Genomic DNA, 23,170 nt, shown 5'->3' with positions numbered 1-23,170 from the left:
TCATATTACTTAGTTTACGTTTTTGTAAATATCAAGTGCGTATACCTTCAGATACATTGGAATAAAGGGAGCAAACTTTCTTCTTGGTTCTTTAAATATGATAATAAGTGTAGTTAAAGGGTGGTCCATTTAGAATTTCTAACTAAACGTGAAATTATCTGCTCACCGAAGTGTTCAGTCAATAAATCCATAGATTGATGCGATGTGTTAGAAGTGGTGCTGTCTTATTAAAACCAAAATGTCGGCGAGATCACGAGCTTTAATTTTAAGCATCAACTAGTAGCCATGGTAACGCGCGATAACGGTCGCCGTTGACGGTTACATACTCACCGAAGAAATGGCAGCTCATGAATCTCTTCAAGTTGCTTTTCGGCAATTCTGCTTGTTTACGTATTCATTGACCCAGGAATGGGACTCATCGCTGAACAAAATTTGGCTCGAAAATGTCGGATCTTCTTTGAACTTCTCATGAGCCCATAGAGCTAAGCGATGCCGCTTGGAAGGTCGAGCGACTTCATTCCTTACACAAACTGTATTTTATACACTTTCAATTTAAGATTTCGAAGTAAAATGCGCTAAGTCGTTCCATTTGTCAGTGGGAGTTGCTGGGACGGTTTTTGTGCACACTCACAGCTTTGGCGGCTGGACGTGGTCTATTCGGTCGAATATTATCCAATAATGAAATAGCACAGAGTCTTCAATTTTTTCCAGTCCGACTTAAACATTTTGCTTGCGATTTTGGTTATGAGGCGTATCAATGCTAAACTCCGATCAGATACCTGAATCTGGTGCAAAACCAACATCATTCGCAAAAGAGATGCATGACAACATTTTTACTATCAAACGTTGCCACGATGATGTAAACGGATTGTGAATGACTGAATCCAGAAATTAGCAAAGAAATAAACCAAAACTTGGCTGAAGGCACAGTAGATGACTTCAGTGAGGATTATAAGTAATCGGAAGCTTGGATTAAGTTCTCTAACATGTTTGAATCGGCCATAACGTCTTTTGATGGCAAAAGAGATTCGTAAAAATACGGGAAAAGTTGTGTATTTTGTCAACGTCAATTTGATCATTGGTATTATATATTTCCAAACTGTTATTTACCCAAATGGTGGTAAAGTTTAGAAATACTTTTCTGCTGGCTCATCTTTCCGGCCAAAGACCAATTTCATTTACTTGAAGACCTTCGAAAGCGAACAACCATATTGTATAAGATTTTTAACTTGGTAGAATCTGTAAACAACTTTCGTGTTGCACTTTCCAAGCAAATAACTCATGTATATCGGAAGTTTAATGCTTTCGCCTTCAGGCCCAACTTACGGACGTTGTCCTTTTAGGTCTTTAAAAGCTTTTTCAGGCAGGTATTGGAAAAAATATTCTTGGATTCGTACGTGGAAGACAGCAACTTATTCTTCTTCTGTATTAGCGTAGACACCGCTTCTCCACCTAGTCCAGAGGTCTTCCTAACTTATAGGCGGGCACTTCGATCAAGTACGCTCAGAGCGGGAGTGTTTTTGTTATCGGACGAAATGGCTGCCAGCTTATAACTTAATAAATTAACTTAATACGCTGAAATATATAAAAGCCGTCGTATATCTCGTAAAGCTCATTGTTCTATCGACTGTGCACAAATCTTCCGCAGAACCTTTCTCTCGAAAACTCTTAACGCCGACTCATCAGATGTTTTCATCGGTCATGCCTCGGCAGCATATAGCCGTATAGCCATATCATGAGTGACTTGTAGAAATTGAACAACAGCAAGTGTAGTCGGTAATTGAGGCATTTAAAAGCAAGCTTCTTTTTCCTCAAGAATTTAATAAATTTTTGGATATTAGAAGATAATTATTGTTATATTCTAAAGAAAATTTTTGACATATTGTTGCACTTAATCTATAGAAAGAATTTATATTCCACCATATAATATATACAACAACAATTCATTGCGAATTCATGTCTCTTGTCTCATCAACAGTTGGTCGTCGGTGAGAGTTCATCACGCACTCAATTACCGAAACTGGCTACGACTTTTAGAAGCTTTTATAATTTTGCCGGCATTTTCTCATGAGCCATTTGCACCTACAACATGCGACATGTTGCCGTTTTGCTCAAGGCTTAGTTGACAACAGAAAACCGCAGAGAGCTTTGCAACAAACATGCCATCATTAGAAAAGGTGTATTCATCTTCTCGTATATAAAATTAAATGCCTCTTACAATTATAAAGTTTTCTACAAACACTTATGTGGAGTGATTGTACATATGGACCGATGTTGAAGAAACCCTGAAGTAGCTACACGTGCTACTCAGACCTATTATTGCATACTCAGCCAAGATTGCTATGCATTAACTGCCTCCATGAAGGGAGCATATCAACACATACTTATGCACAGACATGCGTACATACGCTTGACGCTCCACAATCTCCTTTGTTGCCAACCCCATTGAACAATTTTAATAATTTCGTTTCGTTAAAATTGCTTTCGGGTTAAATGATTCACGAAGAATTTGTGTATGTCGGCATGTGGCATTGTCCCCAGTGCACAGTTGGCAGCGAAGTCATCTGCAACAGGCTCGACACAGATCTCTCTCGTACATGGTCGTAACATTTAATGGGCCGCGCCTGATGCACCCTTTTCGAGACCTTTTATGCCTTTATGGCTCACCCACACCGCCATACCGCTGCAACGACAATGTGTTAGGCGCGTCTGAAAGCCCCTCTACACATGTGAGTAGTTGGCTTCGAGGGCTGCAACATATATGTATGTATGTATCATAAGCGTCAAACTGCCAGGTTTGTGGTTACATACCTATATGGCTTGGTGGCAGTGGGGTCACAGTGTGATGTTGACTGTTGCGTTCATTCCGACTCATAATGTTTATGGCAGGTATCAGTGTTCCAGCAAATGAAATGAGCCGCTCGAAAGACATTCGAAAGCTTCTAGAATGGCAGATGCCAGATTTTTAAATGAGCCGGAGAAAATGCTCTCATATAAAGGGTGCCATAAGAATGAAAATAATTATAAAAGTTATAAGCTTAGTCAGTCGGTCTAATTAGTGGCGACAGTGAGTACTAAGGCGACATAAAGTATACCGGGAAGAAAGTAAAGTTGCTGGAAACATGGCACGTGCGAGATGTTCAATCGACTCTGCTCAATGAGGGTTTTCGCTTAACTATTTCTAAGCTCGCTCAAAATATACGTTTAACGTTAAATTTGGACGCTAATCGAAACCAATGGGTTATTTAGGACGGAAATTTACATTTCTCCTCAATATAGCAAGATAGAACACCACTCTCACTACTCGCTAACTTTTTTCGAATCGAAGAACCAAGAATTATAGCAAAAAACTACAGGATTCGCAAAAACAAATAGCTAAGATGCTGTGCAGTTCTTTTTGACCGATAATATCTATTATTATTTCGAGTAGAAACAGAAAGTTGTAAGAATTTGAAGCAAAAGAACTGAAGTCTTGGCAAAGAAGTCAGCTAGAAAAGAACAAAAGGACGTACTTATCAACGAATCTCGAACAAAAACAAACACTTTACTCACTTTACTAGATTTGACTTTTGTAAGAACTCTAAACTGTAATAGACACATCGCAACAACCGCTTTTTGGGTTAAGTTAGGTTAATCTAGTGGGCAATAAGCCATGCATAGACCAGTTTGGTCCTTTTCGATACCAGACAGAGTTCAGTTACTAAGTCCATGAGTTACTAAGTCGTTTAGAATGTCTGCGCTTGACGCGAATTTTAACAGACTCTGCGGCTTCACTATCTATACCTCCTTCAGCGTAACATAGAGTGAGAACCTCAGATACTTATAGCGTAGTCTTGCTAATGCGAAACAAGTGTACAAGCGATGCTCCATTATTTCCCTGGTGCCCTGCTCTAGACATTTCCTGCAGTCTTCTCGATCTGTCAGCCTCATCCTGCGGGCTTGTGTCGCCACCAGACAGTGACCAGTTAGTATTCCCTCTTTTTAGGTTAAGGTTAATTATAGATCTTCACTGAAGTAACTAACATCCCAGTCGAGGTCTATACGCCTCATAGAAAACAACTCTATGTAAAGTTATAAAAAAAAGAGTTATTCTTATAAAATTATTATTCTTACAAAGAAATATTAATCAACTATAAATTTGGGTCCAAATGTCACGAAAAAATAAAAAAAAACTCTCAAGCGCCACTAAATTCACCCTGTATTTCAACAATTACGAGAAAGTAACTAGAAGCAGGCAGGTGCCACATATGGTTCTGCAAATTGAAGCTGATGTATAGAAGCGGCTATTTTGCGGAGGTGGTTAGTGGCAACATCTGTTTTATGGTTTCATTTACACGCGTGGTTTCAGCGGCCATGTAAAGCAGCCCAGCAGGAAATTTTTAAGCGTAAATGTTACTTACATAAAAGGGCATAAGAGAGTGGTGCTATACATATCTACACATATAACTATATAGAATAAATAGTTTATAATTATAATATAAACAAAATAATACTTACAATATGGCCGTTTGATGAACTTAACCCTTTTCCAATGACTTAACATGCACCTGATTTCATCCGCCAAGTTCTTACAAATTCTGGACCACACTGATGCATACTGCTCGGAACAAATTTTCCGCTCTTCACAGTTTAAATATAGTTTCAAGAAGGCTACGATTTTTTCGAACTTGACATATTTCCTGTTTCTGGATTCCAGCAAATCATGCAGCAACCAAAACGCTTTCTTCCCTTTAGCCTATAAAATAACGAATAAGAAACTCCAGTCATTCTTTCTGAAAAAGCTTTGTAAATATTTTTTTAATTAAATTTATTTTAAATCGATTTTTATATAAGAATCAAGTTTTTAGTAACTTAAATCTGAGTTAATCCGTTAGTTATAAACAAATTCGTCTTTGTATTATCTCTCACATCATAGATGTCTTTCTTCACAAAATTCCTACTGGGTCGCCTTTTACATTAAATTTATAAATACATATGACTGCATGATTACATAAGTACACACTCCTACATATATACATGTGCATGTGTGCAAATATGAGTGCAAAAAGAGCTCGTGTTTGCCAGTTTGTTTTATTTGTCACATTTATGTACCCTTTAATGCTTGAATTGCTTTTATGATTGGACATTAAATTTAACGGGCATAAAAATGAGATTTGTAGGTTAGGATCCTAAAAAACACCTACAACAAGGAAATCCTGAAATAAAATTTTAAATGTGACATTTTCTTTAGTAAACCAATGAGTGTGCGATAAAAAAGATGAACTTACCAAAAGAAATTAATATCAGCATAAAACATAAAAATGTATTTGTATACTAACGACCTAACGGTATTTTCAGATTTGCATTTTAAATTTAAATGGAGAATGAACCGTATAGTAGAGTATAGCAATAAACGATGCGGTTCAAACGCATGTACATAGAACTTAGTACGACTTTGTTCATATTTTTAAATTCTTAATTTATTCTTCGTAATCTATATCGCCCTCCTCAAAGTAATCCCAATACACTTGTGTCAACGTTTTCTCACATCTTCGAAACACTCTTTAAAGTAAATTTCTGGAATAGCCTTCAATGCACGTAGCCATTCGCGTTTAATGCCTTCTATTGACAAAATCGGTTTCTCTGGAGCGGTCGTTTGAGTTTGCTGAACAACCAGAAGTTACACGGAGCTAAATCAGGCTAATATGGTAGTTGCGGCACGATATCGGTGGAAAATTTTGCGAAAACCTCACAAAGAATCAATGCAGTAAGCGACGGTGCATTATTGTGGTGCGAAAACTAAGAATTGTCGGCCCATAATTCCGGCCTAAACTCCAAACAACGCATAACACTCAAATATCCCTTGTTGGTAGTTTGGCCGGTTGTAAGGAATTCGAAGTGCTAAAATACCTCGATAACCGAAGAAAACTGTCAACATAGCTCGATTTTTGACCTGCTCTACCGTGTTTTTCGACTTTGGCTCATCTTTTCACAATATTCGGACGATTGATCTTCTGCTTCCGGGTCGTAAGCATAGATCTAAGGCTAATCGCCAGTAATAAAGTGTTTTTTGATATCCGAGTAATCGGAAAGAATTGCTTCACAGGCATTAATGCGACTCTGTTTTTCAAAAAAATTTGGTGATTTTGAAACCAATCGCGCTTTCACTTTCCTTAGACCCAAATGATTAAACCAATTTCAATATGGTTTGCACTGATCCTTCCGATATTCCAACGATGCTAGTAAGATCTCTGTTAGTGATAAATAGTATCAAGCTTTCCGTCTTGATCATAGGGATATTATTATGCCTAATTATAGTATATTTTCCTTTTTCTAGGAGTAGAATTGATATCCGTTGGAATTAAGATATCACACTTTATGATTACCTTAGGGAATCGTTCAACAAAACAAAGATTTAAAGTAAATCTTTTTATTATGATATTTCATGCTGCCTAATTCGCTTAGCTGTTGCGCTGTCGCATCTGGTAAAATATAGTACAATACTTGTATTAATCAGCCCGTGATATATATCAAATTAGTTAAGTATGTCTTGCCTAGTATTACATTGAACAAATTAAAAATTTCTTCAATTCCCTGTGTTTAAAATTAGTCCAATATTTCAGTGAAAATATTTTTTGGAGGCTACTGCGATTTGGTGTAATTTTCTTTTTATTTTATTAAAACCTACTCATATCCCATAACACAAAATCAGATTTTGATCTATCCAATTGTAACTGCATCGTATTATAACTAATACCGGTTGTTTCTTTAGACGTGCGACTTTCAAGGAGGCACTACTTTCAGAATTGGCCTTCTGGGCAGTTGTTACTTGAATTATGCTCAGTGTGGTTTGCCATTTTATGATGGATAGACTCCGGAACAACGTTTGTAAATCCTTCAAATTTATTTTCAAAATATTGTTAAGTTTCGCGAGATGAATCGGTCGACTTAATCGCCCTGCAGAACCGGTAATTTGTGTAACCTTGGATCGGTCTCGCTCCATCAGAATATCTAGAAAGATCCGATTTAGTCCATCTGCCATTGCGCGTAATAATTAAAGCTGTGCTCTTTCATTTTTCGAAAGAATTTGTAGATAGAAGGGTCTTGGCTTGCGAGCTTACAAAATTCAACTCTCGCAAGAAGTAAAGCCAAACAAGCATCAAGTGAATCGCTCGTTCGCTGAATGGGCCAAAGCGAAATGACCATTGATCCCGGCTTCTCAAGAATATTTTGCTCAGCGATTAAACTAAATTTTTGATAGAAAGGATATATTAGTAAATAAAATTGTAATATTTGTAATATTTGGCATTGTTGAGACGCCGCTACATCCTCAAAAAGTCACTGTTTTGTGTGCAGAGGGATTGATAGGTACATTTTTTTTTTCAAAAATTAATTAATATTACTGTCCATGGGAAACGCTAAGGAGCCATGGTTACGGCTTTTTCGTGCTTGAATTGGAGGATTTGGATTTGGACGACCTTTGGTGCCAATAAAACTGTGGCCAACGAAACAAACAATTTATTGAAGAAAACTTTTTCCGAGCTCTTTATCTCGCACCTTGAATATACATATCACGCTGCAGCTATGAAATTCAAATTTATTTACGATCGTGAAAAACGTCCTTCAGCTAAGTTAGTGAATAACTGCTGAATACAAAAAGAAGCTCCATATAGGATGCCACGTAAAAAACCTCAGGGAGCCAATTTACAATTGTGAATCATTGCACTAACTCAAGAATATCGATCCATTTCTAAATCGTATGGTTATTGTATGAAAAATTAATAACTTCCTAAATCATTAAGCAAAAATGGACGTGGTCGCAACGCGGTTTTCCGGCGCAAACTTGTTTAGTGGGATCATATGATATGAGCGCTGTAGCCAAGCTCTTACTTCGGCCCTTTACTATCAAGAATTTAACCGTCTGAAGAAAGCAATGACCCTGAAAGGATTAGCTTTGACCAATAGGGGCTGAATTGCGTTGCGTCTGACATATATCGATAGTGACTTGTCAGAAGGCTAAGGAGCTTGCTTCGGAAATTCCTATGCATCCAACTTATAGTTCAGACCGGCCAAAAAGTGATTACTACCATTTCCAGTCTATGGTGGACGATTTTGCTGGTGAAAAATTGGTCACAAAAGAAGGACTTTTCCTTCGACTAACCCAGATTTTTTAATAAGGTTGAAGTTTCTATGAGAATGGCATTATGAATCCTCAATTTAATGCAAAAATAATGGATTTTACTAGACCTTACATATATACATAAATATATTTATGTGGTAATCAAAGATACGGCAACTGCATACAAGTAGTTTCCGGGAAAAAGTAACCACTAGATGCAAATGAATGTATGTACATATATGAATTGCCAATATGTATATATTCATCAATAACTGTGACAAATATATGCCGCAGCGACTGTTGAGCCATTTGTTGGGTCTCATGTAGACCGCGCAACTCCATGAGCACACAACAAACAACCAGAAAACCAATACAAATAAAATGTCAAAACAAACGGAAACGGAAAAGTGCGGTGCTACAGCACAAAAACAAACAACACAACAACAGCAACAACAATAGCAAATGCATACTCGCAGATATTTGCTATCTAAGCTTCCCCGAGCGACACGACGCTGACGACGACGACGACGAAGTATCATCGAGGAAACTGCTCGTTACGACTGCGTCGTCAAAACCTAAACGGCAGTGGATGCCACTGCTGACATGTCAAGCGTATTGTTTGAGTATTGTTTGATTTTTGGTGCTTTTTTCCCCAGCTTTTATTTATTTGTTTGCTAAGCGCCGGGCAAAAAATGGCACTGCAAGCGCACAGCAATAACATTACCAATACCAATACCGAGAGAGAGCAGCCCAAATAACGGTTGCTGCGTATGCTGTTGGGGGGACGAAGATATGTATGTGTGTGTGTGTGTGTGTGTGTGTGTACAGTTATCTGCTGTTAGTTTACGTGCTTATGTGTGTATTTGTGCGTGGTGAAAAACAATAAAAGATTTCAAATTCCTATGAATGACACTGCGCCACACACACACACACACACATGCATGGGCACTGCAGGCAGCTCATGCTCGGCATTCGATATTCCTTGCTCGTAGCATATTGAGCTGAAAATTGATGCACATTATTTACAGTACTGAATTACACATTAGAAAGCGGAGCATCCATGCGGCCGCGGCGTTGCCAATATGTGCAAATGTCTGTCCATCTGTCTGTACGTGTGTGTCTAAGTGTGTTTGTACGTTGTGTTGCGTTCGGAGCTTTTTATGGCTTTTTTATGCCAATTTATTTGCTTTGCTGCGAATTTGTTACAAATGACACGCTCGGAGTGGCACAGAATGATGCGTCACAATGCGAATGTGTGTCTCGTCGGTTGCAGCAGCAACGGCAGCAGTCCCCTACTCATGTGTGAACGCATTCGCATTGAGGATGCGATAAGTGCCGCTATGTCGTTGCTCACACGCCGGCAAGCAAGTAACGGTAAATACTTAGGTGCTGTGGCGTGCAAAATAATTGCAGTATGTTTATGTATATGATTATGTGTAAGAAAATCTAAAATATTTTACTTCCCTCCTAGCCTTCCTTGATATACCATCGAGACTAAGGCCACATTGAGCGCCTTTAAAATTTAAGCTGAACCGCTCGGGAAATTTATTGAACAACTGCTCATGGCATCAGCTCGATAATTGCAACGATGTGCAGATCTGATCGAAAAGGTTTCTTCTTAAGGAGGTGTGTCATCTACACTTCGCCAGATCTTACAAATGAATAAAATGTTGTTAGATCTAAAAAAGTTTCCAGATTAGCAATATTAAATAAGGCAAGCTACATATTTGGGACTAACTCTAGAAAGGAAACCAACCGTTTGGTATATGGAAAGTATACAGAGAGCAGCTAGTGCGAGTATATTCTTTGATGGTGCTCCGAGAACAATGTTAAGTCAGGAACTAGACTTTATTTAACATTTACTATCAAAAAGCTGAACGAGTCCTTCCTAAAAGCCAGCTATAATAAGAGGTACTCTAAGATACTTAGTAAGTCCTGCGATATTGAATTAAAAACTTACGCAGGGATGAAATGAAAGCCCTTGGACGGAAACAACTTTGCATTCGTTCCCTAGTTACGTAGGCCTGGTTTTTAAGAAATAACGGTTGCAACGAGATTCGGATACTTTGATACAGAAATAGTCACTTTCACTTTTAAGTTTTAAGTTAAGTTTTGTGTTTAGAGTTTTGAGTTTGAGTTTGAGTTTGAGTTTGAGTTTGAGTTTGAGTTTGAGTTTGAGTTTGAGTTTGAGTTTGAGTTTGAGTTTGAGTTAAAGTTAAAGTTAAAGTTAAAGTTAAAGTTAAAGTTAAAGTTAAAGTTAAAGTTAAAGTTAAAGTTAAAGTTAAAGTTAAAGTTAAATAAAGTTAAAGTTAAGTTAGTTAAAGTTAAAGTTAAAAAATTAAAGTTAAAGTTAAGTTAAAGTTAAAGTTAAAGTTAAAGTTAAGTTAAAGTTTTTAAAGTTAAAACGTTAAAGTTAAAGTTAAAGTTAAAGTTAAAGTTAAAGTTTTAAGTTTAAGTTAAAGTTTAAAGTTTAAAAGTTTTAAGTTTTAAAGTTAAGTTTTAAAGTTAAAAGATTAAAGTTTTAAGTTTTTAAGAGTTAAAGTTAAAGTTAAGTTTAAATTTAAAGTTAAAAAGTTAAAGTTAAAGTTAAAGTTAAAGTTTAAGTTTAAGTTTAAGTTTGTTTCAGTTTAAGTTTAAGTTTAAGTAAAGTTTAAGTTTAAGTTTAAGTTTAAGTTTAAGTTTAAGTTTAAGTTTAAGTTTTAAGTTTAAGTTTAAGTTTTAAGTTTAAGTTTAAGTTTAAGTTTAAGTTTAAGTTTTAAGTTTTAAGTTTAAGTTTAAGTTTTAAGTGTTAAGTTTTAAGTTTCAAGTTTTAAGTATAAGTTTTAAGTTTAAGTTTTAAGTTTAAGTTTATGTTTTGAGTTTTCAAGTTTTAAGTTTTTTATTTAAAAATTTAAGTTTTAAGTTTTAAATTTTAAGTTTTAAATTTTAAAGTTTAAGTTTTAAATTTTAAGTTTTAAGTTTAAGTTTAAGTTTTAAGTTTAAGTTTTAAAAATTTTTAATTTTAAGTTTTAATTTTAAAGGTTTCCTTTAATAAAATGGAATCGCAGTGCTTTTTTCTCACCGCCACTGTATATAACGCATATATGCCTGCTTGTATTGGTCCACACGTAGTAATGTGCGCATATTTATGCATGTAGGTACGTGTATAAGTGTGTGTGTGTGTGCTTGTAATTTATGGCAAGTGAATTGTATTAAATAAATTGAAGCAAAACAAAGACAACAAGGACGACTGTCAAGTAACCGATCGACTGCTGGTATGGCACTGTTGGTATTTATATTGGCTATGGCAACTTGCAGCAGTGTATTTGTGTGTGTACACACACACTCCTAAGGATATTAACACTCAACAATACTACCGACACACGGAAATGCATGGGGTTGTGTATGCCATTGTGAGTGTGTGTGAGTGCGCACTTGCATTGCTTATTGCTTGTTGATGTTTGTTGTGACAATAAGCTCCCATACACACACATACACACATACGTACGCGAAATCATGCATACTTCATTACAAACACACAAATATATTATGTATGTGTGCACCTATTCTCTTGTCCCCCTTTCACCTATACAGCGTTGAACTGCTTCTACTATTCGTCTATTGCCGCTCGTTCACACGTGACCCTTCGCCCCGGGGCCGTCGATTGGCCACCGTATTGGCTATAAACTCTTGTATTTATAAGCGTAATAAAATTTAAAACGAATTACAATTTATCTCTAGAGAATTCAATTTTTTAGCAAGACACTGTTGGCGAGCGCGTGTACAGTAGTGTGCAAAAAGCAAAATATGTAATTTATGTGCTGAAAGTGTATTTTATTGCCCTGGCCATACAACGAACATCGCACGAAATTAAGTTATATCAGCAACGAAAGAAAGATGGCACAGCCAAGTGCAGAGAGGGCGAGTTATAAATTTAAACTTAAGCAAAAACAAAAAACTATGAATAGATTGTATTTTTCGTTTGGCTTCCTGAGCATAAGCAAAGCAAGTTTGGGCCTGCATAATTAGTCGAACGAAATTTGAAACTTGCTCGGTTCCACTTATGAAATAGAAGAGTGTGTATGTTTGTGTGTATGTATGTGAAGGCAATAAATTTCGGAAAATGCATATTCGTATAAAATAAACACACTAACATAAATAACAACAAAAATTACCCATATCTAACGCCTGTTTTTCTATACTTTCGAAATTTTCTGCAAAAAACAGCAACAACAAACAAAATTCTGAATTTAGAACAGTCTTGACTTCAATGAAAAAAAATTATTAAAAATTTAAAATCCAAAAATGTCATGGTGGAATACAAATCTCAGTTATTTGTTGTTGTGCAAAGAAGCTCTTAACCTTCGGGACACTAAATTTATACTTCCATATACATACTTGTATGTACATGTATGTATGTATAAAATAAAGTGACAAGATTTTGAAGCAAATTAAAGTTAACTTTTTTTTTACTCTTGCGACATGTTGCCACAGATTATTGTAGCTTTGTTTACGTAACGGCTGACGTATCGCCTTAAACTAAGCGATATGGATATAGGGTTATATATACATAAATGATCAGGATGACGAGAAAAGTTGAAATCTGTTGAAAGAGAGGACTTTACTTCTTAATTGCCTACTCAGTCCGAAGTAGCACCAGTTGGCAAGAGTTATTCTGTGTTGGATTTCGTTGCTGACATTATTGTTGTTGTATATACAGCTTTTAAATCGACGAAGAAGTGGTTTGTGTCGATTCTCTTTTCACGGATCTTTTCAAAGATTTGGCGCATGGTGAATAGTTGGTCAGTTGTTGATTTTCCGGGCATGAAGCCAAACTGATATACAACCTGTCCGGAAAGTATCGGGAATTTATAAATAAAACGAAAATTTTTCAATCATCATCCAATTTTATTCCATCGCCTTCAACGTAAAATCCATTTGAAGCGATGCACATGTGCCAACGCTTTGTCCAATCGTTAAAACATTTTTTATAGGCACTTTTCGGGTTAGCCTTCAGCTCCCGTGTCGAATTTGTTTTGATGTCTTCAATTGAGTCGAAGCGTGTTCCCCGAAGTGGATATTTCAGTGTGGAGAATAAGAAAAAGTCACAAGGGGCCATATCAGGTGAATACGGTGCTTGCTCAATTATATTTTTTGAGTGTTTGGCCAAAAATTTATTCACAATGATGGCTTTGTGCGATGGTACGTTATCATGATGAGGAATCCACGAATTGTTGGCCCACAAACTCGGATACTACTCTTTGTTGACGGTTTGACCAGTTGGAACGTATTCATAGTGGACGACACCACGAATATCGAAGAAAACAATGAGCATTATCTTCACTTTCGATCGGCTTTGGCCGCCATTCGGATGATTTTTGGTTCGTAAGTGTGTTATATTCGTAGACCCATGTCTCGTCACCAGTAATTATGCGTTCCATGAAGGTGGGATTCGATTTGGCTCGATCCAGCATGTCTGCAGCTACCTGCTCTCGATAGCTTTTTTGAAGGAAATTCAGCTCTATCGGAATAAGTCTTGCAGCAACGCGTTGCAAACCCAATCTTTAATGCATAACACTGGCCTTCAAAAATTTTTTGGTTTGGTGCAGCTCTGTGCGCATCAGTAGTCGGTATAGTAGGTAGGATGAACCACATTCCCACTACTAGATGTTTTTTCTTCTTTCTTATGAACAAGAGCTGATATGGAAAATGTGACTTCTTTTCTCGTGTCAACTCACAAAATACATCCAAAATCAGGTATAAAATCTTAGGCACAAAAATGAGTGTAGGCCAGTGTAATCGTATCATTGTAAAATTCGACAAACACTAATGAGGTCGACTTACATAAACAGCTGCTGTAAACACACTGGTTTGATAGATCGCACTAATTTTTGGCATCATAATTAAGGACAGTTGTACCAACCTAGGAAAAAAATTACCTGTCTTCCATATAAGCGGGAGATTTAAATGAAGATACTTTCGTGATAGGGTGTAGTCCAATCAGTTTGTTGACGGTGGGCGTTAATCTTTCACACAATACACTCGAACCTTATATGTGATATTGATGAGGCTTATCCCACGCTTTCCCTTATTGTGGATGGGGCAGAGCACACTTAAATTGCAATCGTTAGACATGCTTTCGTTCGACAATATTACTGGGTCAGGGTTACACCTGAAATGTAACCAACTTCAGACCGGATCAGCGATGGAATTCAAACGTAATAGTGTGATTACTTTATATTTAGCTGGAAAATCACAGACAGCAATTGTTCGTGAGCTCAAACACCTTAATGTGAATAAAGTTTTTGTTTATTGCACCATCAATCGTAACAATGATACTGGTAGCATCGCAAAATGCCATGGAGGTGGTCATCAAAAGACTGCAACGTCACGTGAGATGGTTCGGAAAGTGAAGAAGCGACTTGAGCGAAATCCACGACGAAGTGTCAATCAAATGGCTAAAGAACTGAAAATATCCAACCCAGCATCCGACGCATATTGAAAAATGAGCTCAAGGTCAAGCCTTACAAGTTCCAAAAGGCCCTTGATCTCACACCGAATCAGCAACAAATAAGACTTGAGAAAAAGAAACAGTTGGCCGAAAGCGGTCAAATTCCGAGCATTGTGTTTTCTGACGAAAAAATGTTTCCAATTGAGCAATTAGTAAACTCTCAAAACGATAGGGTTTCCTTGATCGACCGTTTATACGAGAATCTACGTCATCGGTTGGCCACCAGGACGCAGCACCCGCCACAAATAATGGTTTGGGCCGCTGTCACCGCAGATGGGCGCTCTCCAATTGTTTTCATCGAGCCTGGCGTCAAAGCAAATGCGACATATTATCGGGAAAGTGTTTTGGAGGCTGCTTTAAAGCCGTGGGCAAACAAATATTTCGGTCGCAAACCATGGACGTTTCAACAAGACTCAGCACCGTCTCAGAAGCGCGAGTGAACCAAGAATGGCGGAAAAACAACGTTCCGAACTTCATTACGACCACACAATGGCTCTAGAGTTCACCAGATGCGAATCCAATGGATTATTCTCTCTGGGCCGTTTTGAAGAGCAAGGTCCGAAGTAAAAAATATACCAGTCTCGAGATGCTGAAGAAAGCCATTGTCCGGGAGTGGGCCAAAATACCGGCGAGTCACATTCGGCAGCTTGCGATTCGTTTTTTGACCGTCTCAAGGCCATAGTTAAGGCAAAAGGTGGTCATATCGAGCAAAAGTGAATTGGTCCTGAATTTATGATTATTTTCACACATTTTGTACTTTAAAATAAATAAAAATATTTTTCCAAAGCGAATTTATGTCTTTTTTAATTGGTTACACTTCGAGTGCCTGTATACCCGTGACCCTGTATATAAAGAGGCTGGTGCATGCTGATGATCCTTATCAGTTCTTCGCCGCCGTATTTGAATTGTTCGGCCGGCAATCCAACTGCTTCCTCCGCTATGTTGTGCTTCAGACGACAAATTGCTAGTCGAATACTCTTATGAGGACAGCAACCAGCTGGACAGCGGCTCCTTCTTAATTAAAGGACCATTCTACGTAAATGCCCTTAAATTGCAATTGTTTTGACTCTAATGAACGCAATATATTAGGCTAGTTGTTCACTTTAAACATTATGACCGTGCAGTATTTATTGTAGCCTTCGATAGCCTTATATGCAATACCTGTACGCTTTTTAATTGCGCCAGGGTCGTGCACGGATTATTTATGCAAGAGATAAGGTTTTTTTTGTTTTATTCTTGGGAGAAATCTTCACTTATGCCGTCCTTTGGTCATTCGGCTTTTCACGTAGTTTTTTCCTAAGTCCGGTTAATTCTTCTGTTTTCACTGCGTTGCCACTCCTTTCTCCTTAGCTCTTGAATAGCTATAGCTGCCTACGCTTTCACTTCGTCTCAACCCTTTCGATTAGATCATATAAGTCACGGTATTCTCCAGCATCACTCGATCGTTTATCAGGTTTTCTACTTCACATCTCTCTATTTCATACTTTGGGCTGGAAAACAATGTCTATATTTGAAGAGATATTCTGTGTAACAACATTGTCATAAGACAAAAATTAATTTTCACATGTTTCCGTTCCACCCATGCTTGTGCGCTTCTAATAAGTCTGCGCGTCCATCTGCCCGCAGTTGTTTTGTCCCAACGTTAGGGTGGACTTACATTTTTGTACACAACTTATTACATTTCACACCCTAAATTTTCATATACATAGAGTGTTTATTCAACGTTCTTTCCCTCCTTCAAAACTTCCACTAATTTTTATAAAACCTTCACTGAAGAGCGACAATGAGACCGCAGATTCTCTTAAAAAAGCGAAGGGATCCTAAGCGAAGACTACAACTCTTAGAATTAGCGAGTGAACTCCATCTGGTATCGCAAAGTACCAAACTAGTCTATGCGTAGCTTATTGGCCTACCAGATTAACCTAACCTATCCTAACCTTCACTGAAGCGCGCTCAAGCTGAATTTCTCAAACAAAAGTGTAAACGGTGCATAAGCATTTTTTGTTAGGCCAAATAAGGGTTAATTTAGCGTACAAAAATGCCGTTTTTTCGCAATTTTGCAGTATAAGCTTACACATTTTTTGCACTTTAATGAAATATATATAATTACGCATTGTGCCATTGTTGCGGCCGCCGGAATATGCCGCAGTTTTCTTGCAAATTAAATTGGAAAACAAACTCATTTATGCAGCGTTTTTTTCACCGCAGCGGTATTATTAAGTATTTATTGAAAGCAAACACACAAATACATGAAAAATATTTATATACGTGTGTTTATGTGTGTGTGCAATTAGTGTGCGTTTTCAATGGAAAATATGACATATTGTTTGCATTGGACCTGCTTGTATGCGATTGACAATTACAGCATTGTGTGATTTTATTTCAATGCAAAAATGAACTCACAATGCCGACAATAGCGACAATCGTGCCACTGCTGCCACACCCGTTGCTGCCGCTGCCACAAGCGCCACATTAACGCGCCCAAATGCGGCGGCATAAAAACAAACAACGAATGATAACCGAGTTGAGCGTTATTTGTTGTGAAAAAATGCATATTTTAATGCAACTTTAAAATTGAAATGTGATATACAATATACAGAAATACAATAACAACAATGCAACTAACGTTGTGGCAGCCTTTGTGGCAGCTGAAAGCAAGCGCACTCTAATTGTCGCGTAATGAAGCGCTGCGCAGTGCGTTGCAATTGTGGCAAAAGTTGCAAATGACAGCAAAATTGAACGCACATTACCGCCAGCCGCACCCCGCAATCCCCCTTGTCGCTGACGCGGCGCGTTTGTGCTGCAAGAATGACTGCTAGAATGCGCGGCTGTCATTGTATTGGAGTCGATTTGCAACTGTTGCATGATTGCTGCTCGCTGTTGATGCTGCAACATAGAAATTATTATTATTTGCTCTTGTTGCTGTTGTTGTTGTTGTTGTTTTCATTATTATTACTATTATTATTATGATTGTTGTCAGTGGCATCACCCGCTGCGTTTGTTGGCTACATTCGGTCATAATTAATTTATTTAATTACGCACTGCCATTAATTTTTAATTGGTTAATAATGGCGTGCAATCATGCCACACACGCACACACATACATACATACCAACATGCGTGCGTGCGTGCGTATTTGTTGCAAGGGTATGATAATAAAAACTGATTAATAAATTTTAAATAAGTAAACTGAATAACAATCAACACTGAGCCAATTATTTTATTTGTTGGCTTGGCGTGTGTGTTGTTGCTATTGTTGTCGTTTGTCTTTATTATTGCTGTTATACCCTGCATAGCATATGTTAATCTTGCAACGATGTTTATAACACCCAAAAAGAAGCATCGAAACCTTATAAAATATATATATAAATGATCTGCATGACCAGCTATGTCCGTCTGTCCGACTGTCCGCCCCTCCGTTTGTCTGTCTGTATATATGTAGGTGAACTAGTCTTTCAGTTTTTGAGATATCGATCGGAAATTTTGCACACGTTCTTTTTTCACCAAAAAGCTGCTCATTTATCTTAGTCAGCGATATCGGGTCACTGTAGCATATAGTTGCCATACAAACTGAACTATCGGAAACAAGTGCTTGTATGGAAAACTTTTGTATTTGACAACGTATCTTCACCAAATTTGGCACAAATCCTTTCTTAAGGTATTGGTACTATCTCAGAAGAAATTATTCAGATCGGTCCACTATAGCATATAGCTGTCATACAAACTGAATTTTAAAAATCAAGTTTTGTAGGGAAAAATTTTTAATTTGACAATATATCTTCACCAAATTTGGCACAGATTATTTTTCAAGCCAGCATTCTAATCTCCGAAGAAATTATTCAGATCGAACTGCTATAGCATATAGCTGCCATACAAACTGAACTATCGAAAACAAATGCTTGTATGGAAAACTTTTTTATTTGACAATATATCATCACTGAATTTGGCACCGATTATTCTTTAAAGCAGCCATACAATCTCCGAAAATATTATTCAGATCGAACCACTTTAGCGTATAGCTGTCATACAAACTAACCGATCAAATGCATATCCTTGTATGAAATTTTTATTAATGCAGGGTATTATAGCTTCAAGGCAAACGAAGTTTACTTTTTTTCTTGTTTTTCGTTGTGTTTTTGTTATTTTTTGTTGTTGCTGTTTTCATTTATTAATTGGTGTTGTTGTTTTTATTGTTTGTTTACTTTTCATTGCGACTGCATTAACGTTTGCTCGCGCATGCATTGATTCGATATCGATGAATAATGAAAGTAATGAATGGAATACCCGCTAAATTTGCGATTATGAACAGTTAAATAAATAAGCAATAAATAATAAATAAATAAAAGTATATTGCAAGCAATCAAATGAGATTTTTTTATATTCAAAATGACATTTGAAGCGAAATGCACGCACTTTTCAAGCGGAATATGGTGGCAACACTGATGAGCTGGGTTCATTTCAAGCAGTTGAAACACGGAAAAAATAAAATTAATATTATAGTATGATCTGGATGCCACATCCGTCATTTTCTTTGCAGATATGTTAATTTGATTTGACTAATTTACAAAATATTTTAACCCTTTACTGAATAAAATGTCAAACATGCAAACTGCATGTCAATATTGTTCAAAGCTGTTCATTTTGGGCGCTACAGTCTGATTTCGGCACCAATATCTGGATTTAGTTCGTTAATGATCGTTGGATTGCTGGCGTACTATTTTCTTTTCCAAATAACATCACAAAATACAGAGAGGGGAAGCCAGATCTGAAGATCCGGGTAGTCAAATAACATCAGTGTTTTTAATACATATAAGACGTCGTCTTTTGAAACCAGTACTCGATAACTCATTCACATTGGTGGATATAAAAAACGCATAACAGCAAAATCGTTATCGATTCTTTATTTTTGAAACGTTAGATTGGTTCATGACATTTACTTTTTGAAGATAATTTCATTTAAATGTTGACCGCGGCTGTATATTATGGTAAAAAATTGTCCATGACGAAAAACGTCCAATTTTGGGCAACTTTTTTGATTGTCCGATATCGGACGTTAAGACAAAGCCAGCTTCAGTGTATAAATGGTTCAGAATAGGTGGAAAAACACAGGTTCTTAGAATCTGTAGACTTTAGACTTGACGTAGCCCCAAAAAAAATAGTCTAAAGGCGTTAAATCGCCGACATTTTTTATCTTGGTGGCCAACTTACGGGTCCATTTCTTGAATGTCATGAAATAATCATCAGTGCTCAGGATCAAAAAGATCTTCACTCTGTGTGGCAGTAGACCTTGTGAAACCACATGTCAACCAAGTTCAATTCTTCCATTTTTGGCAAAGAAGAAACGACTTTGTTAGCGCTATCGAACTCGATAACCGCGTAAGTCGTTTCTACGCCAGTAACGAAGAAAAAGAAGTCCAACATGCATCTTTGAAAAAATACGGCGAATGATTCCGACCAGTGAAATTATTCAACAAACAGAAACTACATTTTTGTATGAGGGATCAAAGTTCGAATGCCAAAACGTTCAGAATGTTAGAAAAGGTATTCAGTGATAATTTTTTGTCTTAAACAAGTGTTTGTTTTTGGTACAAATTATTCAAAGAAGATCGAGAACGCATTGACAACGAAGCACATCCAGGACGGCCATCAACATCAACTGATGATCAACACTTCAATAACTGTCAGAGTTGTTACTGGCATCGTTGGAATATCGGAAAGTTCAGGGAAAGCCATTTTGAAAGATCATTTGAGCCTAAGAAAAGTGGAAGCATGTTTGCTTTCAAAATCACCCAAATTTTTCGAATAACAGAGTCGCGTTAACCATGATGTCATGAAAATTATTTTGTGGCTGAATCTATTCGCAGGTCAAAAATTCTTTTGATGTTAGGTAATATTTTATTAGATTCTTATGATTATGCAGTATAATACTTTGCGTAAAATCTTCCATGTGGTCGAATAACACAAACCCAATTGCTGCGTGTCAAAACAGGCGACGAAAAATTTTCACACACTTCACGGTCTTCAGCCACACTCTCAAAACAGTTCGCAATATTCTCTTCTGTACGACTGTTCGAGACGAATTCGCTCTCGGTTGGTTTAATGTACATTAAAGTAAACTAATGCGACTTTTGACACAGCCGCATTAATTGTTTGCTCACTTATTAACAAAATCTATCGAACAAACAGAAGTACAATTAAATAAATGGGGAATCTCCGAACACTGTTATCTTTGGCAATAACACCCACAAGATTTGCAAATATTGCTCACAATCAAGTATTCATGATGAAATGTCAAACCAAACTGTTAGCATCTTTCTCTTTTGACAAATTTTTGATTGAAAGTAGTTCATGAAGTTTAAAAAAAGAGAGCACAGCACACACAGCATACATGTGGGTAACCTAGTTTACGAGTAATACTCAAATGTATGTATATGACATTCCAGCTTGCATAAACTTTGTGAGATGGAGAAAGACTCTGATGGTAATACTTGAATTGTATGAGGAATGATTACAACTACAATTTTCCGTTTAAGTTTTTATTCTTGGCAGAGTTGATTAGCTGATTAGAGTCGGCGGCGCTCCAGATACCAAGATTATAAAAAATTTTCAAGTGAATGCTGAAGTTCCTACTGAATAGCCGTCACCGATGCTGTTAGCTTGACTTCTACGAGCAAAATCGGCAAAAGCAGTAACAATGCTTACCCATTTTTGTAATACTAAAGATGTATGTATATAAAGTAGTGGCGTAGTTCTGGAAACAGACAGTTCTTGCAACTTCCACGAACTATTGCTTCAATGAATCTGAAAGCATCAAACTCATGTCTAGAAGGTGTGATGAAGGTAAGATCTTTTAATACTTATGTTTATTAGTCTTTCAAACATATTTTTGCAAACCTTATGGTACCGTATACTGTATATCGGTTGAAGTACTGTAAGTACAACATAGTTTAGAGATATCAGCAGTTCATGCGAAAGGATAAAAACACCCCAGCTCTGAGAGTATTCGAGTCAGTACTCGCCGGGAAGCAGAGGAAGAGAAAAACCTCCACGTGGCTACACTTGTAATCCCCTACTGGCGCCAAATGGCGAGAAAGGAAGTAAACTCGGCTGGAACCGCGTAAGCAGTGTCTACGGCAATAATGAAGAAGAAGAGGCTTCCACAAATCTATGGTAGTTTTCGCCTTGTGAGATATCAACAAGGTAATATATATACCCGCTCTTTTACCTTGCCTAAAAGCGAAGCAAGTGAGTGATTTCTAGTTTACACATTTTCACTTATTTCAACTCTGAGAGGTACAGAAAATCAATATGTCCAATTTTCAGCAATTCTCCCAAACCGGTGGGTGTACTGTTCGCGATAAATTATCGAATATAAATAACGAGCACTTATTTGTATTTACCAAGGGAATGGTCGATTATTATTTAATATACTGTATTTCTTAGAAACAGATACTTCTTTTAATTTGCTTCTCATAGCTCACACTATTATTTTTGCTTAATTGTTTCCGTTTAACGTTATTCCACATTTTCTACTCAGACGCTTCTGCGCCTCTCGACTTTTCAGGCCACCATTAACTGTGTGTAATTTTAATTTCAAATATGCGCCAGTAGCGACTAATGAGATGGGCGTTGGTGGTATCAAATTATGCTCGACATAAATAAAGTCAACAGGAGACTGAACACAAAGCCAAATCGAAATAATGGCGACGGTGACGGTGACGGCGACGAGCCGTGATGCCTAGCGCCTGGCTGGTAGTCGGCTGGTGGTCGGGGGTGCTCGGATAGTCGCCGCGTTGACCGGAGGCTAAATTATTTCTCAGCGCTGTCATTGCCAGGACTACGATAATGAGCATGAAACAAAATAAGCAATTCACTATAAATAAATAGACGGCGAAAAACGAAAAGAAACACATAAAACAGAAAATAATACCGATGAAAACAAGATTAATATGAAACATGGCAACTTCTCATTTTTCGGCATTTTAATTTAACGCGTTGACGTCAAGACGTGGAGAAATAATATCTCATTATAGAAATTAATGGGAAAAATACATGAACAGCAAATCAATTGCGTCGTGTGGCGCAGTTGGATGCTGCTTAGATACATAGTACTTGTAAGTATATATTTATAATAAGCTTTTCTTTTTTCTATGTAAGCGGATTGAGAAATTCGTACTTCTCGATTATTTGGGCTTTCTTCTACTTTATTTTTCGCTTACACACTGCTTATATACTAAATTTACTAAGAAGTTTGTAAAGCTCCGAAGGAATATTGAAATGATCAGCATAATGAGCTCAGTCGATTTAGTCATGCTCGTCTGTCTGTCCATATGTCTGTCTGTACTGCTTCCGTTTTTGAGATATCGATCTCCAATTTCGCAACCAACCTCCATCACTCAACTGAAATGCTTCCGCTGCTAGAATTAAATCCATCAATCTTTTTGAAGGGATTGAAGTTGAAGTAAAAACTTGGCTTGATAACGAGTTTTCGGACACTGCCCCAGGAAAATCGACCACCACATATGAATAAATCTTAAAAGTCCACAAAATAATTTTGGATGACTGCAAAGTGAAGTTGATTG

Source organism: Bactrocera neohumeralis, chromosome 3 (genome assembly GCF_024586455.1).
Source record: "Bactrocera neohumeralis isolate Rockhampton chromosome 3, APGP_CSIRO_Bneo_wtdbg2-racon-allhic-juicebox.fasta_v2, whole genome shotgun sequence".
Lineage (NCBI taxonomy): Eukaryota > Metazoa > Arthropoda > Insecta > Diptera > Tephritidae > Bactrocera > Bactrocera neohumeralis.
This window is presented reverse-complemented; position numbering follows the sequence as displayed.